General features: G+C 34.2%; 1 protein-coding gene across 2 annotated transcripts in view; it reads left to right on the plus strand.

Moving 5' to 3' along the window:
• Positions 1-17,740, plus strand: part of LOC117167204 (glutamate decarboxylase) — a 710,722-nt gene that overhangs the window by 424,826 nt on the left and 268,156 nt on the right. The window lies entirely within an intron of this gene.

Below are 17,740 nucleotides of genomic sequence, written 5' to 3' on the forward strand. Positions count from 1 at the left end.
TAACCACCTATCTCACGGTTGTGAGACGTGGTTATGGCTGAAATTTTACCGCGATTTCGCTGGAAGCGGGTGCAATTTTTGAGATTAGCACCCGCTCCCGGCAAAATCCTGCGGTTGTCCTTATGACAAATTTTATATATATATATATTACTTTTACAGAACGAAACCACCGTAAGACCAATTTTTTTGTATTAAGGGAATCTCGAAACGTGCAGATTCAAAGAAATCGACGATAGTTAATTTTCATATAAAACGAACACCTCATTATAACGATAATGTGAAAATAATAGACATAATATTTTTATATTCACCAATAGAATTAAAGATGACCCCCAAAGTGAAAATAAGAGAATAGACCATCCTCGTTTTCTCAAAGTAGGGAAAAAACTGACTAATGCTTTAGTGAATAATTTGGTTAGCGACAATATGTGAGGAACATTCTGTTAAATCATAAAGTTGAAAATATGTACATAGGTAGCCGTTATCTCGCATGTATGTGAGATAACGAGGTTGTGAGTGTCAGGATTGTCCTTCGCAGATCACAGGCCCTGAAACAAAATTCTGCAGCTTAAAATAAACCACAATACACATACGTTTCTGGGGCCGCTGAATCTGGATTCGAGGTCAGGTTTAATCTACCAGGTAAAAATTAAGGTCAAATGAAATTTAAAATAAAGAGAACCATTGGATCCGAGGAAACCTCTACCTATAGACGTTTCTGGGGTAGCTAAATCCGGATTTAAGGTCTGTATGGCCCTATCAGGTTATACTGATACCATTTAAATATTTCCACTTTAATATTTATTACATAAAACTACTAATACTGTCGCTTTTATAAACTTGGTGATGGAATTTTAGAGAAAAGAACAAATTATCTGTCAGTAGGTTGCAGGCGTCAAGGCTAGTGGAGTTTTACCTTTCCCAGTGGGAACAACATTTGGCGATGTCTTTATGACATCGTTACGACATCTTTACGACAACTTTACGACATCTTATGTCCATGTCGTTTCGGTGTGATTGCGATATCGTAAAGACATCGTCAGATCATGCGACTTATTTGCAATATCGTAAAGACATCTTAACGACATGGATACAGGATGTCGTAACGTTGTCGTAACGATGTCGTAGCGATGTCGTAAAAACGTCGCCAAAATTTGTGCCCACTGGGTTCATATATAGTCCACTAATAATCACACGATACTCTAATATTACAAAAACATTACTGTTAAGGGCTGATGATTAGATTATATTGTGCACCAAGAAAGTAAAATATTCTGTGTACAAAAACACGAGGCAGTTAAATGACTTCCATGTTTTGTTATACACTTTGTTATATGTAATATGTGTATGGCATCTAAACTTTCTCATCGTATTGTGTTTTAGGTATGAGATTAGTTTGAAGAAACAAGTATCACGCAACACAATGGGCGTAAGTCAAAGTGACGTTAAAATATTATTTGAACAAAAATAATCGACAAAGATTAGATTAATTTTACAAGTTGTCGTCGACAATGTAATTTTATTTCAATATCTCTGAGAGTAAAATGTTTTTTTTGTAATTCCACTGTAATCGAAAAAAATTATAAACGATCGAAGTATTTATATTGAACAAATAAAAAGTAAGTTTAAAAATGAAAAATTGAATCCGAAAGTTTAGTTTAATTTATCTCTCTTTATTAATTTTGTTTTAAACTGCACTTAAATTCATATGAATTATACATTAAAGATACATGAATCATTGAAATTCTGTTAGAATTATGCGGGACATAGTTTTTTCAAAAAACTCGGATGCGAAAACTTAAAAACGTGTCAATCTTTAAATTTTAAATATACTAATGAAAAATGTAAATGATCTAATGGGGATTAGCGAATGGTAAAAGAAAAGAAGCCTTGATATACGTTAATATTTTCGTCCTTCAATCTAATATTTATCCGACAATGGATTACAAAAAATATTATATTTTAAGTATACTTTTTCTATTGAATTAATGTTACACATGTTGTACAAAATCTTTATTTGAAACAACTTCATTAAACGAAGGTGACCTGCACTTAGCACAAAAAAAATTGATCCTGTGGAGAAATCCCGTCACATAAATGTTGTCTAGTAGATGATGAAGAATATGGATTATGTTCGCCGTTAGGATTCTGTTCGGACTATAACGAACTGTGATCTGCAGAAGCTTTAATAAAATTTCCTGGAAAGGTTCGGTTACATTCACCCAATGGACAATCCTTTATTTCATCTGGAGTCAAATTCACAACTGCTCCGCTAATCATGTTTATTTTTACTCGTGAGTGTGTTCTATCTGTCCTATATATTCCACGAAGAATTCCAATATAATCTAATATTGCAAAAACGTCACCATTGGATGTTGACAACACAATATATTCTCGAGTCGGATGAAACACATAGACCTTGTGATCTATTCGCATTCGAATTGGTTTATCGGTAGGAAAAACATATCTTCGAAATTCAAATTGCTTGTTCTGATTTGCACAAGGAATGAGCCGAACATATCCAAGTTCTTTTATTGTTAATCCAAGTACTCGTGTAGCAGGAGGCCTGCCGGGAGAATAACTGGACCTTAAACGAAGGGGAGGCATCTGTGAAGATGTCCGGTTAGGTGAATGTTGTCTGACAGAAGAAGAAGAACCAATATTACTTTCGTCATTGGGGTTCTGTTTGAAATTTAGTGAATTGTAATTTGATAAAGCTTCAATAAAACTGTTTGGGAATATTGGGTGCCTATCGCCTACTGGACAATCTCTTATTTCATCTGGAGTTAAATTAACAATTGTGCGGCTGTGCATATTTATTTTTAGTCGCGAATGAGTTCTATCTACCCTATAAATTCCACGAAGAAGCCCGTTATATGCCAGTATTGCAAAAATGTCACCATTGGATGCTGATAATACAATATGCTCTTGGGCTGACAAGGGACAATATTTCTTTCCTTCTGGTTTCCACCTAATTGGTTCATCACCTTCAAAGATGTTACTTCGAAATTCGAATTGAAGGTTCTGATTTGTGCGAGGAATGAGCCGAATGTATCCAAGTTCGCCAACTGAATATCCAAGTATTTTAACAGGACGAGGCATACTGACAGGAGACCTGGACCTGTAACGAACAGGAGCCTTCTGTCGGGAAGACTGGCGAAGCTTATGTTGTTCTTGAACAGCAGAAGAAGAAGGACCAGGATTACTTTGGCTATTAGGATTCTCGTCAATCAGTGAAATGCATTCTGCGAGGAGATATAGGTTGCCAGAAGAAGAAGAGGAAAACCCAGGGTTACGTTCGCTATGAGGATCCCCGTCGGACCCTGAAATGCATTCTGGAAAAAGAAATAGAAGTTTCTTTTTTTGTTTTCTTGTTTGTTCAGAAACATTTATTTAAAATGCCTTTTAATCAGATTTTACCGTCTAGGACATTGCAAAATTAATTTGTTTAGCTTCTGCTATCGGTTTGAAAATGCATTTTATTTTGTTGAAAATAAGTTTGTTACTTTAAACTCACATTTTCTGGTTGATTATTTCCCTATCTCTAAATAAATTCGTCATTTTGATTCAAAATCAAGCTTTAACCGTGAAAATATACAAATGACATTACATGACCATAAGATAGTAAGGGGGAATAGATGATTGTCCACTTCTATTTTAAGATCATTCCTAATCATTTATGTTAAATTTTAAATATTTTGATACGAGGGATAACTTGTAAAATACCTTTTTAAATTCTAATTTCTATTAACGATAGTAACAAGTAATAAAACGTTCTTGAGGGTAACAATCATTTGGAAAAATATTTAAAGAGAAAGAGAGGTCAGTTTAATTAATTCAATCACGGACTGAAAACTCTTTTTTCTATACCTTCCTTTATCCAATCTTCAAGTATTATTTTTTCTCCTGTCTTTAAAAGAGCTTCCTTTTTTACCCGATATGATGGAAACTGAAAAAATACAACTCACTGAGAAAGTTTCACTCTCTCTGTGCTTGCAGTGCATACCGAAAAAAGCTAGCTGTATGTACTGAAATTTGGTACACATACCCTCTTTTCTAGCTCCTCTTATTTGTACCGAAAAAATCTGGCTACTTGTATTAAAATTTCGGCAAATGTCGAAAATGTATTTCCTTTAATGGAAGGTTGAACTCTTTGTTCGTTAATCCAACTGTTTGATAGAAAATTAATGCATGGATATGTTTTGGTTCAAATATCTGTTTTGAAATGTTATCTCAAATATATGTAAGAGAACGACATTATAGGCATCAAGATTGCCCCAAAAGAGGGCCAAAAATAGTTAAAGAATATTTTTCTAAGGGACACGTACACTGCTGAAAATGTTTGGAATTCTACCACACTTCTGCCAGGTTTCTAGAATACAAGCGTAAGGTAAAATTGAAAACATGGTATTGGAATGACGAAATTGCAATAAATATCTTGTAAGTGTTGTAAATTGTAAAATCACCATCTAGCATTCCGATATATGTATTAGAGCGTTTATAAGACGAAAATTTTATAAAGAAATTTAAAAAATTCACAGAATTCCCGGAATTCCTGAAATTCATCAAGTTAAGGAAATTCGTGACATTCACGTTATTCGTGGAATTCATGGAAATGAAGGAATTCATGGAATTCATGAAAATTTTACAGAAGTGACGGAATTCGCATAATTCATAGAATTCAAGATACTCACGAAATTGATGAAATTCACGGAATTCAAGGACTTCAAGGAATTCGCGAAAATTACGGAATTCGCGAAATTGATAGAATGAAAGGAGTTTGCGAGATTTATATCATTTATGAAATTCACGGAATTATGTAAGGGAATTCAAGGAATTAATAAAATTCGCGAAATACGCAGAATTAATGGAATGTCAGGAATTACGGAATCAATAGAATCCACGAATTTCATGTAATTCACGTGATTCACTGATTTTAATTAATTTATTAAATTGCAATGATTCCTTGAATTTCGTGAATTCGACGGTTTTTTTTAATTTTAAAAATCAGCTGAATTCCGTAAATTGCATTCCAGCGTTTCCGTAAATTCCGCGTATTCCAAGAATTCTCGAATTATATGAACTACGTGAATGCGTTGATTTCCGTGAATTCCTCGATTTCCGTGCATTTTTTGGATTCCGTGAATTCCGTAAATTCTCGTGAATTTCCTGATTTGCTTAAATTCCGTACATTCCGTAAGTTCCGTGAATTGCTTGATTTTCTTGAAATGTAAATTCCATGAATTCCGTAAATTCCTCGAATTCTTTAAATTTCATGAATTCTTTCAATCTCGTGAACTCCTTTTATTTTGGCTAATTCATGAATGGCGTGAATTTCATGAATTTCGTGAACTCCAGGCTTTATATGAATTCTTTGGATTCTTTTATTCCGCAAGTTTTGTGAAATTCACGTATTCCTAAAATTCGATGAATTCTTTGAATTCTATAAAGACGCGCGTTATAAACTGTACAGTAACAAAGGGTTTGGCTCCATCAGAGAATTTTTTTTGCCAGGAACGAGTTTTCTGAGAAATGATTTACATTTTTTAAATTCTTATTCATGAGAGCGTTATGTAATCATCCAAATTTTCAATCTTTGTTTTTAAACGGATTTTTACGTTTCTGCACTAGCAAAATCCGAAAATCATAACATTTTTTCGTGGTCTGCCTGTCTTTCTGACTGTCTGTCTGTCTATACGTATGGTTACCTGAATAATGTAGCCACGTTAACTTTTGAAGGATTTGTTAAATCGATTCAGCGTTTAATACACTTCTTGAGGTTCCCAAAATGAAGGTTAATTTCATTAAGCAGACCTTTTCAACAAAAATTTAATAATGTAGAGCATTTTCAAAATTAAAAAAAAAAATTTTCCCTTGGGAAATAAAATTCCAATACATATAATGGAAGTTTTCAATATAAATTTTTAAGATTTTGGTCTTCATTTTATTCGTGAAAAGTAATAGAAGAAATAAAACATAAATTTCTTGGAATAACCCGAGATGCAATAAAACTTCATTTAAAAAAATTGTTCTCCTAAATTATATATAAAAATATTTGATTGATTTAGTATCGGTTTTGGGGCTCATAGTAACCATAAATCCAGAGTCTTGGAAATGTTTTGTCCTTCTCTTGTATTTCTCTCTCTGCTTCAATACATAATTTGCTTATAATATAATATTGGCTAACCGAATTCAAAAAAGTAAACATATATACAAGAAATCGTTATCTCACTGAAAGCGAAGATAACGACATTACAAGAGCCATAATTTTTCTTCTGAGATATTGTTATCACTTAATTTTATTATCATCATTATAATTATTAAATTCTTATCTAAACAAGAAGGTTCTTCGTAATGAATGCCTTATTTTGTATTTTAAAATTAAAGTTTTGTTATTAATTAGATGAAATATCTTAAAAAGATTAATTTGTTTTCTTCAGACAATGTTTTTGATAAGACACATATTGTTTGTTTTTGCCGAAAAAATTTTGTTAAATGAAATCTTCTTGTAGTTTTTGGGATTTTTCCAAACAGCTAATTTTCTATTTTTGATATATATTTAAAGCAAGAGTTTAAAACGAATTTGTAGATATCTAAAAATTACCAATATACAATTCTTAGATTCTTTTTGGTAGAAAAACTTCTGCCAGTTAATTTTTTTGTACCCTTTGTCATTTTCCAAAACAATTAATTTACTTTTTGCAGCTTATTTGGCTACTTCCAATTTTTTTTTTATTTTCATTTTTATGATTGTTAAAAAATTTTTTTTTATAGTCCAATAATCTGGTAGAGCCTTAAAACAGTACGCTTTTCTTTTTGTTTACCTTCCTTCATATCGTGCATTGTTTGGCTTAAAATGATCATTATCGTTAGTTTTTTAAAAATTTTGCACGTGTTACGTAATTTTTTATATCTAAAAAAGTTACGAAAATAAATTTACCCTCTTTTAATGTACTGCAAATATCCGTGAATAGAATTTTCGAAGCTTGAAAAACGGTTGGCTTAACAATTTTCAAAATGCTCTGACTTTTTGAATTCATATTCAAAATAGCTGGTTGAGGAACTCGATCTTCCTTTTCAGACCTTAAAACTGTGTTCCAAATTGCAACTGAATTTGATTAAACTTTCAAAAGACTTGTTTTCGTATCGCGCGTTATTTTGCTTAAAATTTTAATTTTGATTTTGTTTGTGGCTATATACAAATATAAAAACTAATACCTTCTAATTATAACGAAAAATGTAAAATTATGGATATAATATTTTATTATATATACCAATGTAATTAGCGATGAGCGCCAAATTGAAAACAAGAGTACAGAATCTCATTTTCTCAAAGCAGAGAGAAAACTGATTAATGCTTTCGTGAATAACTTGGTTGCCAACCGTCTCTCAGGAACAGTCTATTAAATCATCAGAGAACTATTATATACATAAGTAGCCGCCATCTCACATATATGTGAGATTACGAGGTTATTAGTATCAAGATTGTCCTTCACAGATTACAGCTTTACATCAAAAATGTCTGCAGCCCAAAACCAACATATTCATACGTTTTTAAGGTCGCTGAATCTGAATCCAGGGTCAGTTTAATCCCATCATGTCAGGTTAAAGATTAAGTTGCAGGTCAAAATGGAGAAAACTATTGGACCGGATAAAACCAATGGATCGGAAAAAATCCTCGACTCTCAAACGTCTTTCGGGACACTGATACCGAATCCGAGGTTCGATTGACCCCATTTAGGTAGGCTCAAAATCATGTGAAGTTCAAAATAACAAACAAACATTTAATTGGCGTGAAACACTACTTTAAGACGTTTGCGAGGTCACTACATCAGAATCCAAGGTCATTTTACCCTGCCAGGTTATGATAAAGTTTATTCCATGTTTAAAATTTAGAAAAGTATAGAATTGGAGAAAAGCGGTTAGTTCGATCCCATAAGATCCATTCCATGGCTTTCTCAATTTCGACCTTGGGATGACCTTCATCCCAACCTGATGGGGTAAAAATGACTCCGTATTCGGATTAAGCGACCGCGAAAACGTATACGTATGTTAGTTTAGCTCGCGTTGAAAATTTTGTTTGTTTGATAGGTTGTTCATTTGTTTATTTTTATTATGATTATTATAATTGTGATATTTTCATCTTAAATGGAAAGTGAAATATCGTACCAATATGTAAAAATAATGTATCGATGATTTCATGAAAGTTTGTCGTCTTGGTGCCCACTGATAGATAAGTAATGGTTTTCACTTCGGTTTCAGGATGTCGTCCTTGTCTGTCAGTACGACAGCTTTAGAAGAAAATAGTCGACTGGCATTTTGACTGGTGAACTTTTAAAGGCCTAAAGGGGAAAGATGATTTCATTAACCAGCCATTTTTTTTAAAATGAAAAATAATATTTTCTGGTCAAAATGTGTAATATGTGATAAAATATAATGCATGCAACTGTTTATTTCAAAATGTTCTGTAAGTTTTTGTGAAACAATTTCTTGATAGCTTAAATAGTTTTTGTTTTAATCATGAAAAGATTGCTAAAGTAAAAAATTCCATTTTCCGACTACATTGTACATTATGAAATAAAATATTAAAAACACAAAAAAGCATTTCAGTACAAAATATCTACAAATTGAATTTCAAAATTCCATTTAAACTATGTATGTACTAACAATGATATGTGAAAAGAAAATTTCTTCAATTCATGTAAAACTGCAGGGGAAAATGAATGAAAAATGTGCAACCAGTAATAGTAGAATAAAATACAAGTGCCTTATTTGGCAATGTCGGTGGCAATTTAAATACACCAACCAAAGAAAAAGAAAAAATTATAGTTTGCAAGGTTTTTACCTTAAATAAATAAATCTACATGTAATAAGTGTGCGTGAAGGACAACCTACAGCAACACGTAAGTAGCATGAGTTTTACATACAATTTATATTTTTCATTTTTTGGGGTATTTTATTGTTTATTGTTTAATGATTACTCTTTTAACATTCATTAAGGAATGACGACACTTTAGTTTACAATCTAATGTAATCAGCAGTTACGTAAATTTTGATAGCAGACTGTGGAGAATTGTGATTTGCCAGTATATAATTATTTATAAATTAGAAATATTTCTTAAAAATAAAATAAAAATCTTTGTTAATTGAAAAAACTTAGTTTATTGAAAGTATAGTGTAATAGAATTTAATCTTTCGGTATTTTCGACTTATCTGTAAAAAATTTAATTTTTCCAACTGAAAATATAATTTGCTGAATTCGAATCAGGTTTCAATCTAACTTCATCAGGTCAGGATAAAGATCAAGTGAAGGTCAAAATATAAAAAACCATTAGATCCGAGAAAACCTGTACTTTCAGACGTTTTTGGGATGGCTGAGTCCGGACGGGGTCAGTTTGACCCCAACAAATAAAGTTCAAGGTCAAGTGCAGATCAAAATAAGAAAAGCATCGGATCAGTGGAAATCTCTATTCTGAAAGGTTATTGGGGTTGCTAAACCCGAATCCGGGATCGTATTTACCCCATCAGGATAAAAGGTCATTGGGATGACCTTCATCCTGACCTGAGGGCGTAAAATGACCCCGGATTCGGATTCAGCAACCCTCAAAACGTCTTAAAGTAGTGGATTACGCCGACTTAATGGTTGTTTCTCATTTTTACCTTTACTTTACTTTGGTCCTGACCTAATTGTACCCCAAAAACGTCTGACAGTAGATGTTTTCTATGATCAAATGCTTTCCTCCGATCCAACGATTTTCTTCGGTCTAATGGTTTTCTCAGTTATGCTTTGAATTTACTTTCATCCTGATCCGATGTGGTCTAAATGACTCCGGATTCGGATTCAGCGACCTCAAAAATGTATAGGTATGGTCGTTTAGTTAATGTGGAAGAATTTATGTTTTTGCTTATCTCCTTTTATTTATTTATACATTTATTTCTATTATATTTTCTAGCCAAAACATGGAATATGAGATAAACTGTAAATCATGCAACTGTTCATCTTAAAATTGTATAAAAATTGGTTTGAACAAGTTTTCAATAACATACACAGTTTTTGTTTTAATCGTGAAAAATATTAACAAAGCAAACAAAACTTTTCCTCACAAAAAGAACTAAAAATTGAATTGGAAAATTCCATTCAAACTATGTGTACCAACAAATATTGGTAAAAAAGAAAGTTTTTCAGTTCATCTGAAATCAAAGAGAAAAATTATGTGAAATAAGGAATCAATAATAATATGATAACATACGTGTTCCTTATTTGGCACTGTCGGAATCACGTTAAATATTTTAACCAAAAAAGATGAATGCAATAGAGTTTCCAGGATTTTTACTTTAAATTAAAAAACTACATGTAATAAGTGTGCGTGAAGGACAGTAATTTCCAGCAGCGTTTAAGTATTATTAGTCTCACATAAAACTGGTATTTTCTATTTTATGGGACACTTTATTGGTTATTTGTTTATGTTGCCTTGTCGACTATAATACATTGGCATTTATATCCTTTAATTCAATTTTGGTGCGAATACGGATTACAAAAAATATTATATTTTAATTATACTTTTTCTGTTGAATTAATGATACACATACTGTAGAGAATCTTTATTTGAAACAACTTCAATTATCCAATGTGGGAAGATCAGGTAACTTCGGCTCTACCTGATATTCACTAATTTAAATTTTTTCATGTGATCTACTATGCCGCTTATTATGCTTATTTTTATTCTACGCAATTTTTCATCAAAGTACTTCATATAAATAAGGCCTCTCCGGAGAAGACATGGCCATGGCACAGACATGGCTCCTACCGATAAATTCGAGCAGGTGCATTTGTATCTAGTGGATGAAGGAGAAGAAGATTATCTTTGGTGTTGGGATTCCATTCGAACTACAGTGAACTGTGATCTGCAGAAGCTTTAATGAAATGCCTTGGAAAGATTGGGTGAGATTCACCTAATGGACAATCCCGTATTTCATCCGAAGTCAAATTTTCAACTGCGCCGCTAATCATGTTTATTTTTACTCGTGAATGAGTTCTATTTATCCTATATATTCCACGAAGAATTCCACTATAATCCAATATTGCAAAAACGTCACCACTGGATGATGACAACACAATATATTCACAAGTCGGCTCAAAAAAATAGATCTTATGATCTATTCGCATTCGAACTGGTTTATTGATAGGAAAAATATATCTTCGAAATTCAAATCGCTTGTTCTGATTTGTAAATGGAATAAGCCGAACATATCCAAGTTGTTTTATTGTTAATCCCAGTACTCGTTCAGAAGGAGGCCTGCCGGGAGAAGATATGGAACTGGAATGAAAAGAAGGCTCCTGAGGACTTGTCTGCTCAGTTAAATGGTGTCTGATAGAGAAAGAAGAACCAAGATTACGTTCGTCATTGGGATTCTGTTTGAAATGCAGTGAATTGTAATTTGAAAAAGCTTTAATAAAACTGTTTGGAATTATTGGGTGCCTGTCGCCTACTGGGCAATCTCTTTTTTCATCTGGAGTTAAATTATCAATTGTGCCGCTCTTCATATTCATTTTTAATCGCGAATGAGTTCTATCTACCCTATATAATCCACGAAGAACCCCGCTATATACCAATATAGCAAAAATGTCACCATTGGATGCTGATAATACAATATGCTCTTGGGCTGACAAGGGACAATATTTCTTTCCTTCTGGTTTCCACCTAATTGGTTCATTACCTTCAAAAGTGTAACTTCGAAATTCGAATGGAAGGTTCTGATTTGTGCGGGGAATGAGCCGAATGAATCCAAGTTCGCCAACTGAATATCCAAGTATTTTAACAGGACGAAGCATACTGACAGGAGACTTGGACCTGTAACGAACAGGAGCCTTCTGTCGGGAAGACTGGCGAAGCGTATGTCGTTTCTGAGCAGCAGAAGAAGAAGGACCAGGATTACTTTGGCTATTAGGATTCTCTTCGATTTGTGAAATACATTCTGCTAGCAGATATAGATTGCCAGCAGAAGAAGAGGAACAACCAGCGTTACTGTCGCTGTGAGGGACGCTGTCGGACTTGGAACTGCATTCTGCAAAAAGAAACAGAAGTTTCTTTTTTGTTGTTGTTCGGAACGTTTATTTCTAATACCTTTTTCTACTACATAATAATTTGAAAACAACACAATGTGATGCACATTACAAATAGACGATGATCATGTTTATTAAATTTCAATCACATTTTCGGCTAAAAATTATGATAATGTCAATGAGAATTATTTAAAAGCAAAATCTCATTGACAAAAAACGTTTAGATCCTACTTGTTTTTTGTCTGGTAACTGTTTTGTATTTGCTAAATAAATAAAAAATGCAGACGACATATCTATATGCATACACAATTGTCCCTTTTTATATTATGATCATGGGACTTGCATACTGGTGGCGGTAGTGAGAATGTGTGCATTGGCAAGCGGTGAGAAGTTTTTACGGAGTCTGTGTAGAGGGTGTGAGTGGAGTGTGAGGGTGAATATCTAGGAGGTGAGTACGGTGGTTAGGGGTACATGAGGAAGATGTAAATTAATTTACATTGTAGTTGGGAGGTTGGATTTGGCTAAATGAGGAAAGTGAAGTCAGGTTTGCAACGAAGCGGGGTAGTTTTGTTGTCAGGAGCTTGGGCCTTCATGGATATTAGTGTGTGAAAGAAAAGGGCGAAAAAAAGGCTGGAAAAGGTGGAGGACAGGTCGGGAATGAAAGCAGTTTGACAGGGAAGAAGTCGTGAAGCAGGCGAGAAGGTGAAAATGATAATAGAAGAGAGAGTGTGAAAGCGTAGCGATAAAACGAGATGAGAGCGGATAGGTAAAGAACAAGGGTAATGGTGTTAAGAATGGAGAGAAGAGAAAAGGCAGAGAGGAGAAATAATATAGTATCGGAAAATAAAAATGGACGAGAAAATGTGGGCATGGGCCGAGGAGAGGGAGGTATTGAAGGAAGTGCAGGGGAACTTGTTTTTTGGGAAGTAGGGCGTGGGAGTAAAGCAGGTTGGAGGACTGTGAAAGGTGCTGTACTGGATCGTAGCAGGGATAAAACAGAAGGATGAGGATTTCTGGAGGTATATTAAGGAATTTGATGTGATTGGAACGGTAGAGACGTGGGTAAAGAGAAATGAATGAGACAAAGTAGAGCGAAGGTTGCCGACGGGGTATAGTTGGAGGCCAAATAAGACGTCAAACTAAAGAGAGAAGGAGGGGCGTTTAGATGAATTTTAACAGGGGCTAGGGATAGTTTGGAGGAATATGATCATGGAGAAGGAGAAGGGGAGGGCGTGCAAATAATAACTAGCTATGAGAGAGAGAGAGAGAGAGAGAGAGAGAGAGAGAGATGAGGGTATGGTGGTACTGGGGGGGGGCTGAACTGGGAAGGGGAAAGCTTTGAAATAAAATTGAAGGATAGGGAAATACATAAAGAGGTTGGGAGGAGATAGATAAATTTGCAGTGGAGGGTGGAAACAGAACATCAGCCATTAAATTTGTGGATATAGGGCAAGGCTGGCAAAAGGCAAGGTGGGGAAGAAGGGTCGTTAGGGAAGAGGGTGCCATGGACGAGAGAGGCGATGGAGAAGCAGTTGGGCAGCGTAAGCTCTGAGGAGGTATCAGTGTACGAGTTATGAGAGGATCTGAAAGAGAAAGTGAAAGGTTGTGTGCAAAAGAAGGTATTTAGGAAGAAGAAAGGAATGGTGAAGCCGTGGTGAGATACGAAAACTAAATGATGAAGAGGAAGATAAAAAAGAAGTACAGGAAGTGGAAGGAAGAAATGGCGAAAAAAGGAGTGCGTAGAAATGAGGTAGGAGATTAGGGCGATGTCCGAGAAGAAAGAGCAGGAAAAGATAAAAGAGCTGGAAAAAGATTTGAGAAACGTTAAGACAGAAGGGGGCGTGTCGAAGATAATTGATAGGTTTAGGAAATGTAGGGTGAGGATAAGTGAGAATATAGGGAGCGACGAATAGAAGAAATTTTTTAAGTATTCATTTCTGGCGTCAGATACACGGATGAGAGATAAGAGGATTAGAAGAACGAGGGAGGTGGATGGAGAGGGGCTGAATGACGAGGAGATACAGAAGCAGATAAGGAAGTTGCAACAATCTAAGGCAGCAGGGCTGGACGGGGTAGAGAGCGAAGCCTAGTTGTTTAGCACGCAAGAGGTAAGGCAGAGGGTGAAGGGGGTAGTGAAAAAAGTATGGAGGGGGGAGCGATTCAAAAGAGGGTGGAGGGAGGGGTTGATCGTATCACTGTATAAGAAAGGAGTTAGGGAGAGGCAGGGAAATTATAGAGGAACTACGCTAATGAATACTGCGTACAAAATCTACGCGATGGTGTTGGCAGACAGGCTGCGCAAGGATGTTAAGGGGAAAGGAATATTGCCGAAGACACAGGCAGGCATCTACATCTCGCGTTCCCTTCGATGGATAGGGGGAGGTTGTGGGAGAAAATGGAAGAGAGGGCAGTGAAGAAGGGTCTGATCGAGAGGGTAAGATAGGGTGAGAGGAAGACAGGGAATATCTGAGGGATTTTTTATGAATAGGGGGTTGAGGCAAGGGTGTCCGCTTAGCCTAACGCTTTTTGCAATTTTAATCGAGGATATGGAAATTAAGCTAACGGATGGAGTGGTAGGAGGAGTTATGACAGGAGGAGTAAGGATATGATCATCCGTATATGTAGATAACATATTGCTGCTAGCAAAGAGCAAAAAGGATTGAAAGGAGATGATGAAAAGGTTGAGAAGATACTTGGAAAAAATAAACAAGTCGAAGATTATGGTGTTCAGCAAAGGAGGTGGGAGAGATAAGGGAGGACAGTGGAAGAGAAAGGGAAAAGCGGTGCAGGTGCTAAAAAGGTTCGTGTATCTGGGCTTTCTGTTTCGAAGGAATGGGAGAATAGAAGGTCATATAAAAGAGAGGATGAGAAGGGCAAATGTGGTGATGAGGCAGGTGTGGGGGTTGAGGAAAAGTTTGTTTGCAGATTATTTTTTAAGAAGAATGAAATTGTTTGATTCGCTCGTAATAAGTGTCTTATTTTACGGAATGGCGGTGTGGGGGCGAAAGGTTAATAAGGAGGTAAATAGGATACAGAAGAGGTATGTAAAGTGGACACTAGGGTAGCCAAAGAATACGCCGAACTATATTGTCAGAAGGGAGACAGAAAGTAAAAGCTTAGGGATTATAACAGAAAGTCTAGTATGTAATTATGAGGAGAAATTTTTGGAAAAGGGGGAAGTAAGCTGTTTAGGGAGTGTTGGTGGGAAAAAACGAACAGACGCAGTGGTGCAAAGATGAAGGTGGAAAGAGAAAGGTATTTTAGAGAGAAATAATATCTTTAATCTTATTTTTTTAGAGAGCTTTCTAGGGAGAAGAGAATGTGCGAATTGTGCGGGAAGGAGGTTGCAAAAGTTGAGCAATGGTTGGAGGAATATGAAGAGGTGGAAACGGGGGTGGGATAAGCATGGAGGTATTGTTGCATGAAAGTGGGACAAAAGGGCAGTAGTATGGGTGAAGTGGGTGTTTAGTAAGATGGAGAAGAAAGGAAGGAAGGAGGAAGAGGAATGGAAAAGGAAGGATTGTAAATAGGAGAGGAAGTAGATGTAAGAAAACTTAAAATATTGTAAATAGTAGTTAAGTTTTAGGCGCTAGACGCGGAGGCATAGAGTGTTAGAAAGTCAATTTTTTAAATCCAGCAGGCCGAAAAATAAACGTTTATCTATCTATGTATCTATCTATCTGTTATGATAATTGTAAATAATTTAATTGCAATTTTTAAATCCCTTTTTAAAAAAATATATTATAATTTTTTCTTTTTTTGTGCATTTTCTGCTATGAGTAACAGATTAAAATTTACTTCTTAAATTTTATATACTGGTATAACGTATACCAAATTTTCTTAGAACTATTTTGAGCAAGTAATAAAAGATTATTATTTACCTCAAAAATAACTTAATAAATTTCAATTCAATGTTTCAAAAATCATACCTTGAAAATTTTTTTAATTCGACTATTGATTAGAAACTGTCTCTGTAAGATGAAAATTTAAATATGAATTAAAATTGCAGTAATTATTGCTTAAAAAAATCCTACTTTATGGTGGGAAATTGTAAAATTACTTAGTTTAGCTTTTACTATCTGGTTCAAAATGAATTTTATTTTGTTTAAATGATCTTATTATTTTGAATTCGCATTTTCAGGTTGATCATTCTACTAGCTCTAAATAAATTCTTCATTTTGAGTTCATAGTCAAGCTTTCACTGAGTAAATAGTCAAATAGCATTATATGACTGTAAGGTGGAAAGGGAGGGCCTACATGATTGTCCCCTTTTATGTTAACATCATTTTTGTTAATTCAAGTAAAATTATCAACATTTTGATACCAGGAGTAACTCTTGAAAATTCTTTTTGAATCCTAATTTATATGAATCTTTCCCCGAAATTATAGAAACGGAAAAAATACAATCCGATTAGAAAGTTCAAATTTCTCTGTGCTTGAAAGGCATACCAAAAAATCCAGCTATACGTACTGAAATTTGATACAGATAGCCTTTTACCAGCTTCCGTTATCGGCACTGAAAAAATATAGCTACCTGTACCATAATTTGAGTGAACATAGCCAAGGCCTTTCAAATTTTCTTTTGCATGTTAGAAATATTTCAAAATATTATAGTGCTTTCGGAAAAGACTGATCTTTCTAGGTTTGAAATTTATGGACTTAAATTTAAGGAAATTTAGGGTTCAATTATCAGGTTGAAAATGTATCTCTATTTGTTGAAAATGATCTGGATGTTATACATTGACCTTTTCAGTTTGACATATGTATAATAATCGCTATCTCACATATGTAAGATAAAGACATTCTAGGCGACAAGATTTTCCCAAAAAGGGCAAAAAATTGTTATAAATTATTTTTGTAAGGGACACGTACTTTTTATTTTTATCGTAAAAAATTAGATAAAAAATAAAACATACACTTTTTTCAACAACATGAGATAAAATAAAAGTTTATTTATTAATATTAATATTTAATAATAGAATTCTTCACCTGAATTAGAACTAGACCGTCTAGATTCTAATGTGGAGTATATCTGACGTTTCAAATTCTATTTAACCCTCTTAGCCTAGACTTCAACATCTCTGGGTTCAGGTTAACAAATCAGGATTTTTGATTTATTAAATTATAGGTGAAAGTCTCGCAAAAATAAATATCATAAAATTAATCAGATGAATTCAACATATTACTATAAATATTTTTATAAAACTGAAACAACTATATAGCGAGCTAAAAATAACATTCGGGTATTATTCACCCAGTCTGGGTTATGAGGCAATGGACTCGTAATGAGACGAAAAATGAAGATAAATGCTTACATAAATAGTTTGGTTACAATATAATTTGGCTAACCAAATGTTCTAGTGATTCATGGAAGTAACCACAGATACAAGCAATCTTTATCTACTGAAAGGTAAGATAACGACGTTACGAGCGCCATAATTTTTCTTCTGAGATATTTCTTTCACTTCATTTTATTATCATCATCTAAAAATTACCAATATAAAATTCTTAGATTCGTTTTGGGTGAACAACTTTTGCCTATTAATTTTTTTTTGTACCTTGTTCCATTTTCCAAAAAAATTATTTTATTTGAATTGAACGTTATTTTTTAAGATTTAATTAATAGCTACGCATCCTGTAAAAAATGAATGATGTCTATTGTTAAATAATTTTGTC

The sequence above is a fragment of the Belonocnema kinseyi genome, chromosome 2, assembly GCF_010883055.1.
Source record: "Belonocnema kinseyi isolate 2016_QV_RU_SX_M_011 chromosome 2, B_treatae_v1, whole genome shotgun sequence".
Taxonomy (NCBI): domain Eukaryota; kingdom Metazoa; phylum Arthropoda; class Insecta; order Hymenoptera; family Cynipidae; genus Belonocnema; species Belonocnema kinseyi.